The sequence below is a fragment of the Staurois parvus genome, unplaced genomic scaffold, assembly GCF_062004578.1.
Source record: "Staurois parvus isolate SC_StPar_1 unplaced genomic scaffold, SC_StPar_1.0 ptg000534l, whole genome shotgun sequence".
In the NCBI taxonomy this organism is placed as follows: Eukaryota; Metazoa; Chordata; class Amphibia; order Anura; family Ranidae; genus Staurois; species Staurois parvus.
In genome coordinates this window covers 726894-736123 of record NW_028318330.1, presented here as the reverse complement: position 1 = coordinate 736123, position 9230 = coordinate 726894, and positions in this window count along the sequence as shown.

Here is a 9230-nt window from a genome sequence, read left to right as displayed (position 1 = left end):
CATCTAATCATGGAGCATGGTCCAACAATGCATCCTCTGCTGAGGAGAGGGGAAGGGGGAAGGGATCCTAGATTGCCTACCTGATTAGGAACAGGAGCAAGGGAAGGAGTCTGGAGGAAGTGCACATCGGTCATCAAATGAGAACTTAACCTCCAGTGACCAGGTCCCACAAAGGTCTCCAGGCAGACTCCCTACCTGCTGGGGGAACTAGCAGCAATAATGCTGACAATGTGGAGAGCACAGGGCCATCCAGCAATTAAATCTTCCTGCCAGGTGGGAAATCAACAGCTTTCAGGTACTTAATCAGAAGAGAACCAGACGGCAAATTCTTATCTCCAAGGAGGACAGCATAGTGAAACGTAACACTCTCAGTGCAGTACAGCATAGGGACTAGGCCACTAGACCTGCCACAGGGAAAACTCCTAGACCTTTACATAGGGGAAGACTCTTCAACACGTGAGGGATTTCCAGTGGAGCTCAGGTCAGAGTACCAAGTCATGGAGGGGATGCTTGATGAGACGGGAACTGTTCTCAGGAAACAGATTGGAGCCCCAAGACTTCATGGTGAAGGGAAGAAAATACCCCTTTCAGACAAAAAGGCAGACAGGTAATATCTGGAAGTACTTGGTCTAGAGAGACCATTTGGATGTTTCACCCCATGTTCAGGCTCCCAGGCATGAGGGGTTGATGACCAGGCCTGAGTTTCAATTGAAAAAGGGAGTCTAAATTATGAGAGTAATCCCTTGGCACCCTACACACCCTGAAAGATGATGAAGGGAGAATGATTCTGACTTATAAAGGGAGGAATTAAAACCCTAAAGCACAGGTGTCAAACTGGTGACCCTCCAACTGTTGCCAAACATCAAGTCCCATGAGGCATTGCAAGATTGACAGTTACAAGCATGACTCCGAAAGGCAGAAGCATGATGGGACTTGTAGTTTTGCAACAGCTGGAGGGCCGCCAGTTTGACACCCCTGCCCTAAAGGAAATGAGCAACCTTGCCCAACAGTGACCTTTAAAAAGCCCAAGGCCTGGAACAAGAGGCTGATTCTCCAGGTGACGGGTAGTACATCTATAATGTTTGAAACATCCCCAGTAAATCTGTGTCCACTTCAGGAGACTGCAATGACCCCAACCAGAGATAGACTGTTGAAATTCTCAGAGAGAGTGACAAGGTCAACATGGCCAGCATGAATAGAAGTGTTAGGCCAATCACAGACATAATATGCAGGGGACCATTTAGAGCCTTTGAGGGCAGAGTGCATCGATATCTGAACAAAAACAGCCAGAAAGTCCAAAGTGGAGACTGAGGTCTCTACGAACATGGGGGATACCTTGGCCACACACCAGAGAGCTTTGGTAGACTGCAATAAAGATGATCCAGTGACAATAGGGGTCCAAGGTTCTGAATTACAGGTGTCAATTCCTTCTGGGAAGGAAGCACTCTAGGACTATAAGCTGAGTTCATCCTTGGCAGTGGGACAGTCCTGGCTGTCTTAGTGAAGACATGTTGTGTTTGTACAGTGGTAATTCAACTAGGCCCAATGTGAGGCAATGTTTTAAGTCTCATAAAACCAGGCAGCTCGGGCTGAGGGTTTCAGGTGGCCGGGGGTGACCAAATAAGTGTAGGCAGGGAGATCCAGATGATGCTTCAAGAGCAATGGCAGAATTATACTTTCTCCAAGTTGAATAGAGAGAAAGAGAAGTCAAAGCTCCACCCAGTGAATGCCACCAGCACTCAATTCCTCGGCCTTAACTCTTACCCTGTTAAAAAGTGGCAGGAAATTTAAAATGGTGGCCATCAATGAGTTAGCTCCCAATGCTTCATCACAACTGGCACTGCTCACTAACTGAGTCTTCAAAGACAGGGTCACACCTGTGACTGCAGGACAGCTCTGGACCCAAAAGCACTCCTCAGCTAACTAACACAGTACACCCTGTCCTGGAGAGCACCACAATGAAAAGCCCAGTTCCCAAAGGTTACATTCCAGGCTAGTCTTACATGTACAGTCCGGGAGGGTCCAGCTTCAAAAGCTAGTGCTGAGAAAAAACTGATCAGTAAAGCTGATCGAGATCATCTGAGTTCACCAAAGAACCTTGATAGATTGATTGATGTCACCAAGGAAACTTGACTGATGTCACCAAGAAACCTTGATTGATGCCACCAAGGAACCTTGATTGGTATCACCAAGAATACTTGATTGATTGATGTCACCAAGGAACCTTGATTGAGCTAACCAAGGAACCTTGATTGTTGTCAACAAGAAAGAAAACTCCATTAGTGTATCGTCACTGATGTCACCAAGAAGAAAAGTCCACAAAGTTAGAAAGCTAGCAAAAAAAAAGTAGACTTTTTTCTTCAGAGCTGAAGCATCCAACCACTTAAGATAATAACAAATAACTGAAGCTTGCTGGGAGCAGAAGGGGTTACACAAGGATTGGCTTATAGGTTTTCTATTTGCTCATGTCCAATCCTATTGTAACTCAGTTCCCGGGTATTTGGTACAAGCCCTGCAGCACATTGAAGACACTGGGACTTTTGGAGACATCAAGCCATGAACAATGCCATGGACTCTTGCCTCACAGAGGTATGCCTGGGCAGCCACGCTACTATAGTTATAGCTAGGGGAAAGATGTTGTTCATATTGAACTGTACACTGCAACCCATTCAGTGAAGGATCCTGGTCTGAAGGTATTCAAAGGGGTGAATAATGTTGGTTCTGGTGCATCTAAAGAACACAAGTGTGTATCGCATTGTGGGTTATAAAGTAACATTGTTATAAAAGGGTTAACTCAGCAAGACCAGGAGAGGAGTATAGTTGCTATGGGTAACTAAGTGAAGGAACAAGCTACAAGCAGCCAATTGTTAGGTGTGGTACCTGGTAAGATGGCATGTCCTCTGGTAGCGAGGGGCTCATTGTCTGGCTCCCTCTCTAGCGGTCGGCATCCAATGGAAAGAAGATCCAAACCCACATTACAGAGATCTATGGCCTGGTCATGAGGTAAGGGAAGGAAGGAGCATGCATGACGTCCATGCTAGGTGCATGGTGGAACTCCATTCTGTTACTGGGAGTGAGATAACAGAGGTACACTGGGCTGGTGGAGTGGGCACAGGCTCAGCACGTCCCTCCTAATACAACATACAAGATACAGCATGTAGTATCATGAGACAAGTCACTTTTCAGAGGAACTCTGTGCTTTAATTACCTCACTCAGTGAAGGTTCATCTCCAAGTCGGGGAACTGCCTTAGTGTTTGACTTTTCACATGACTGCGACCTCCACCTGGTCTCTGGACATCAATGAGCATGCTCCACCTGACAGCATGTGTGGCGAAGATGACCCTGCCCATATGCGGCAGTATAACCTGCCTCCTGTGTCCCTCAATGGACAAGAAAGGAAAATACCTTAGTAGGTTAGAAGAAAACTAGACCCCTGTCAGATTTTTATTCCTTGTAGAGTTGCCCTGACTTCCTGATTGGTAAATTGTTGTCAGGAGGACAGGAAGTGTAGGGAAATCTCTCAAAGGAGCCCCAGATAGTAAAAAACTGACAGGAGTTCTAATCCTTCCCCACTCCATCCTAATTATTTTTTGGTCTCCATTTGTAATTTAAATCTGCTTGGCCCAGCCTACCTCTATGGTTACACCCTGAGTAGTAAGATGGCCACAACCCACAATCATAGGCTTGCTGAGCAGATGTTTATACAAGATGGCTGCCAAGCCCCTCATCTAGGAAGATGTCCCTTGGTGGGTAAATATTTTCTTATCTTCCAAGATTGTCCTCAGACACTCACTCATTACTCTTCTGGCCCCAGATAATATTAACAACAGAAAAATGACTCAAAATTCACCATAGAGAGGTTTTGCCCTTCTTATTGTACAAAAAAATCAACAGGTTGAGTAGTTTAAGTCCCCCTAGAAGTCCACTTCCCCCTCGTACAGGAAGATGCCACTGAACACTGTCAGAGGCTCATCAGAATGGGCCAACTTTCCGGTCACCAGGTCAATGCAGACGGTATCACCCGCACTCAGCTGTAGAATAATATTGAAGACCCCAAGTGAGCTGCTGGTGGTCTTGTTTTCTATGAGGGGCTTCTTTTCCAGGCCTTCTGGTTGGTAGCCCTCAAAGTCCACCCTGGCAATGCCCAAGTTGGATTTGGAGAGCACAGCTTCAATCTTTTCATCTTTGTAGCCAGTCAAGATGGCACTAAAGAAGTACCTGCCTTCTATTGGGGCAGTGAAGAAACCTGGGAAGAAAACGAACATGGCTAGTTTGAGAGGGGAGACCTAAGACCTAAAACCTTTGTTAGAGACAGGTGACCTGAGACCTAAAACCTTTGTTAGATACTGGAGACCTAAGACCTATAACCTGTGTTAGAGACAGGAGACCTAAGACCTAAAACCTTTGTTAGAGACAGGAGACCTAAGACCTATAACCTGTGTTAGAGACGGGAGACCTAAGACCTAAAACCTTTGTTAGAGACAGGTGACCTGAGACCTAAAATCTTTGTTAGATACTGGAGACCTAAGACCTATAACCTGTGTTAGAGACAGGAGACCTAAGACCTAAAACCTTTGTTAGATACAGGAGACCTAAGACCTAAAACCTTTGTTAGAGACAGGAGACCTGAGACCTAAAACCTTTGTTAGAGACAGGAGACCTAAAACCTTTGATAGAGACAGGAGACCTATGACCTATAACATGTGTCAGAGAAAGGAGAACTGAGACCTAAAACCTTTGTTAGAAACAGGAGAATTAAGACCTAAAACCTTTGTTAGATACAGGAGACCTTAGACCTAAATCCTTTGTTAGAGACGGGAGACCTAAGACCTAAAACCTTTATTAGAGACAGGAGACCTAAAACCTAAAACCTTTGTTAGAGATGGAAGACCTAAGACCTAAATCCTTTGTTAGAGACAGGAGACCTAAAACCTTTGTTAGAGACAGGAGACCTGAGACCTAAAACCTTTGTTAGAGATGGGAGACCTAAGACCTAAAACCTTTGTTAGAGATGGAAGACCTAAGACCTAAAACCTTTGTTAGAGACAGGAGACCTGAGACCTAAAATCTTTGTTAGAGACAGGAGACCTGAGACCTAAAACCTTTGTTAGAGACAGGAGACCTGAGACCTAAAACCTTTGTTAGAGATGGGAGACCTAAGACCTAAAACCTTTGTTAGAGATGGAAGACCTAAGACCTATAACCTTTGTTAGAGACAGGAGACTTGAGACCTAAAACCTTTATTAGAGACAGGAGACCTGAGACCTAAAACCTTTGTTAGAGACAGGAGACCTGAGCTCCTGCGTTTAGCCCCTACGCTTCCCCCCCTTCTCCTCCAGCAAGTGCAGTGTCAGTAGGTCACTATCACTTGATACATTGCACACAAAACCGCAGTGTTCGCAGAATCAGGCCTGATCTCTGTTAGCACTTGCTGGTAAATTTTGATGACTCTCATATGCAGCAGAGTGCCAGTACTAGTGCCACGCTACCTTTTGGTGAAATGGCGAGCACTAGTGGTCTAGTACATCCTGGTCTTTCACATACCTCTTAGATTGTAAGCTACCAGGATCAGGGCCCTCCTAACCCTCTTGTATTGAACTGTATTGTTGCTGTATTGTCTCCTGTTATATTGTAAAGCGCTGAGCAAGCTGTATGCTCTATAAATCCTGTATAATAATAATAATAATACCAGCACTGCAGTATGACTTGGTGACGTGGCGAGTCCCATAAGTCCAGTACAAGCCGGTGCAGTGGTGAGCACAAGTATTGTCTCGCTGCCACCAAGAATTCGCACACAGGCCCATAGAGCTAGTATCCTTCCAGATGTGCTTGCAAATCCCGATTGACAGCCCACAAATTCTGCAGCACCCGTACTTCCCCCATTCACTGCCCAACCCGGAATTCAGGTGGAAATAGCAAATTTAACTACTCCCCTTGATTTTTGGAGCTGTTTTTCATTGAATATCTGTATGCGTTGATTGTGGATCAAAGCAATTTATATGCACAACAATTTATCGCCACCAACCCAAATTCAAACCTTGCCAGACCATTCACATGGAAACTCATTACGGTTTCCAAATTTACATTTTTTGGGGGCCTAACCCTCAACATGGGTATTACTAAAAGAAATGAATTGCGGTTGTATTGGTCCACAGACCCGATTCATCATATGCCGTGTTCTCTGCTGCCATGGCCAGGCATAGATATGAGAGTATAATGTGATTTATGCATTTCAATGACAATACACTCTGTCATCCTCGGGGTGACCCTGAATTTGACCGGCTCCACAAAATTCAGTGCCTCGCAAATCACCTTAACCAAAAATTTGCAGATGTCTATACTCCCCAGCAAAACATCTGCGTTGATGAGTCCCTCATTAATTTTTCTGGCTGCCTTGCATTCAAACAATTCTCCCCAGCAAGCGTGCCAGATATGGGGTCAAGATGTAGAAGACCTGTGAGAGGACAACAGGCTATACTTATAAGTTTCAGATTTATGAGGTAAAAGATAGTCACGTGGAGCCCCCTGGATGTCCAGACTACATGGGGAACAGTGGCAAGATAGTTTGGGACTTGGTGTCATCATTTCTCCATATGGGGTACCACTTATACGTGGACAATTTTTATTCAAGCGTGCCACTATTTAGACATTTGTACAATCTTGGAACTGGCGCATGTGGCACCATGTGACCTAATGTGTGCCCACCATTAGAAGTGGGTGGATGCAGGGCGGTACATTCTAATGGTGGGCATACCACACACTTTTACTGGCAGAGATTTCTTCTCTTTTTTAATTCAGTCCACAGGCTGCATATAAAAAAAAGAATATAGCATATATACCCAACAAGGACCAGCGACATACTGGTACATCACTGGACTTAGAATGGTTATACCAGGATGATGCCTACAGCTGCAGGCATCATCCTGTTATTGTTTTTTTCAGCCGGCAATCAACTATCATGTAAAAGCAATCCTAATGGCTAATTAGCTGCAGGATTGCTTTTACAAGCAGCAGGATATGATGCCCCCCCCCCCCCCGCTGCCTTCCATGGTCTCAGGGCAACCTGAGAATGCAGCCGGTGTTTCTGCCAGCTGACCATAGAGCTGATTGGAGACCAGAATGGTGCCAATCATCTCTATAGTCTAAGAATTCGGAAGCTACAAGCATTTCATCACTTCAGTTTTGCAGGATATAAACAGCGCCATTTGTAAATTGGGAAAGCATCTGATCACCGATCTTGGTTTGATTAGATAATGTAAGGGCAGAGGAGATATCCAGAGCCTGATAGGCCCGAGATTTCTCCCCATTGAAGTTATAGGGAATATTTGTATTCCCTGTTAAAGCATTAAAAGTGCTAAAAAAAAATTAAAGGGACAGTGTAAAAATAATTGAAAAAATCAAAATAACAAAATAATGAAAAAAAACCTTGCCCCCCCACGCACGTGCACACCGGTGTGCAGGAGTGTTGACCCTGTACTGGTATGTAAACAGCGGTTGCACCATGCATGTGAGGTATCACCACGAACGTCATATCAAGGGCAGTAATTCTAACACCAAACCTCCTCTGTAAATCTAAAATGGTAGCTTGTAAAGGCTTTTAAAATGTTGCCTATGGATGTTAAAAATGTTTGCAGTTTGTCACCATTGCATGGGGCATGTGCAGTTTTAAATCATGTCATGTTTGGTATCTATTTACTCGGCATTCCATCATCTTTTAGATTTTACCAAATAATTGGCCAACATATTGTGTTTTTGTGCATTAAAAGTAAAAAAAGTGAATTTTTTTAATTTGCATTTGAATAATCATTGTGACATGAAAAATTGTAGCACCCACCATTTTATTCACTAGGGTGTCTACTTTAAACAAATATATAATGTTTGGGGTTTAAATTAATTTTCTAGCAAAAAATACAGATTTTTTTTCATGTGACCAAAAAGTGTCAGAATAGGCTTGGTCTTCAGGTGGGTAGAAGAGTGAGTGATGTGTGGCATAAACTTCTAATGCTGGGCATAGAATGCCCCCACCCCCCAAAAATGACCCCTTTTTGGAAAGTAGACACCCCAAACTATTTGCTGAGTGGCATGTTGAATCAATAAATTAAATAATTATTTTACCACAAGTTTTTGGAAAATTACAAAAAAAATTTTTTTTACACAAAATTGTCACTTAAATGATTTACTGCTCACACATGCCATAGGTATATGTGGAATTACACCCCAAAATACATTCTGCTACTTCTCCTAAGTATGGGGGTACCACATGTGAGACATTTTGGCAGTCTAGCCAAGTACAGGACCCCAAAATACAATAAGCACCTTTTAAAGGGCTTTATTTCCTCATTACACTTCCTGACTACCTATCACAGTTTTGGAGGCCCTGAAATTCCAGGATAGCACCAAACCCCCCAAATGACCCCTTTTTGGAAAGTAGACACCCCAAGGAATTTGATAATAAGCATGGTAAGTATTTTACAGATCTCGTTTGTTGCCACATGTTCTTGGAAAATGAATTTTTTATATTTCAAAACCTTGTAGGAAAAAATGAGATATGCAAAAAACTCACCATGCCTCTTTTTAAATTCCTTGGGGTGTCTACTTTCCAGAAAGGGGTCATTTGGGGGAGTCTGGTGCTATCCTGACATTTCAGGGCCTTCAAAACTGTGATAGGTAGTGAGGAAGTGAAATGAGGAGGTTCCACACCTTTGGGATTTCAAAGCAGTCATTGGATTTCAGGCTCCTGTATGTCGCTAGGCTCCCAAAAAGTCTCACACATGTGGTACCCCCATACTCGGTAGAAGTAGCAGAATGTATTTTGGAGTGTAATTCCACATATACCCATGGCTTGTGTGACAAATATATAATTTAAGTTACAACTTTGTGTAAAGAAAAAATAAATGTTTCCAAAAACTTGTGGAAAAAAATAAATCTTCCATGGACTCAATATGCCTCTCAGCAGATAGCTTAGGGTGTCTACTTTCTGAAAAGGGGTCATTTGGGGGTGTTTGTACTATCCTGGTATTTTAGCACCTCAAGAAATGTGATGAGGAGTCAAAGTAAAAGCTGTGTAAATTCCATGATCTCTCCCATAGTTTGTAGATGCTATAACTTTCACACAAAGCAATCAATATACACTTATTGGGAATGTTTTTAACAAAAACATGGAGCAGAATACATTTTGGCCTAAATTTATGATGAAATTTAATTTTTTTGATATTTGTTATGACATAAA